The sequence below is a fragment of the Pteropus vampyrus genome, unplaced genomic scaffold (genome assembly GCF_000151845.1).
Source record: "Pteropus vampyrus isolate Shadow unplaced genomic scaffold, Pvam_2.0 Scaffold13383, whole genome shotgun sequence".
Classification (NCBI taxonomy): Eukaryota; Metazoa; Chordata; class Mammalia; order Chiroptera; family Pteropodidae; genus Pteropus; species Pteropus vampyrus.
In genome coordinates this window covers 1-1,192 of record NW_011902164.1, presented here as the reverse complement: position 1 = coordinate 1,192, position 1,192 = coordinate 1, and the positions used below count along the sequence as shown (strand labels likewise).

Below are 1,192 nucleotides of genomic sequence, written 5' to 3'. Positions count from 1 at the left end.
TTATTCTCATTTTTCTAGAGCTGCTATGATTGGACCCATTATGTTGGACAAGCCAACTGTCATCGGTACCCTACACATACGGATGCTGATAGTCAGATTACAGGGTGGGAGGTGTCATCTGAAATGTTGGTCAGAAGAAAAAACAATACTAAATAGTTTCTGTTCTTCTTGTCTTAAATAATTTTGAAATTATGTGGTTATAAAGAAAAATTAAACTAATTGCTGTTTCTAGCATCTGGTGAGTTAGCTTACCTTTTTGCCCTGACTTCCTTTTTTCTTAGAGGTCTGTCTTAGACTTCTATAACAAAATGCCACAGACTGGGTAGCTTACAAACAACAGAATTTTATTTCTTACAGTTCTAGAGGTTTGGAGTCTCACATCAGGGTGCCTGCATGGTCAGGTGAGGGCCAGACTTCTCGTTGTCACCTTACCTGGCAGAAGGAACAAGCAAACTCTCTGGGGCCTCTTTTATAAAGGCATTAATTTTTTTTTTTTTTGTTATTGTTATTGTTTTTTTTGGTGAGGCAGCCTGTTTTTTTTTTTTTTAAATTTTTTATGCCTACAGCACCTGGTCGTCTTAAGTGGTCTCCCATCCAAGTACTAAACAGGTCCGATCCTGCTTAGCTTCCGAGATCAGACAGGATCAGGCACGTTCAGGGTAGCATGGCGGTAGACAGGCACCGCGCTCAGGATTTCAATGTATTAATTTGGGAAGGGCACAACGTTCAGATCACAGCAGGATTCATAGAGAAAGGACGCTGAGCTGAAAGCTCTATAGTGCTTTATAGAGCTGAACAACACTAAAGATTCACTTTTCAACTAACTGCCTCATTTTCAAGACTTGATCTTGGCTCTAATTGCTTGTAGGGTGGTGAATATAATGTAGCTATGAGATACCTCCTCTCTAAACTCTCTTTAAAGTCTGGTTCCTCTACTTCATCGGGGCAGAAGAAGGGAGAGGGAAAGAGATAATTACCTCTCACCTTAAATAGTCAGAAGTGATGCCCTTCTTTTGGTGCTTATCTGACTAATAGTAATTTACAGTCAACACTCCCTCTATGGTGAGTGACCAAAAACTGACTCTTTGTGGGACACGTGTATGAGTTTTTGAGGGGGCTTTTGGGGATGACACTGCATTTTTCACTGCTGCGTGAGATCCAGCACTGGCCCTTCTTTCTATCTCAGCTCTGA

General features: G+C 41.0%; 1 pseudogene; it reads right to left on the bottom strand.

Annotated features, from left to right (window-relative positions):
• Positions 1-557: 557 nt before the first annotated feature.
• Positions 558-676, bottom strand: LOC111735066 (annotated as a pseudogene).
• Positions 677-1,192: the final 516 nt, after the last annotated feature.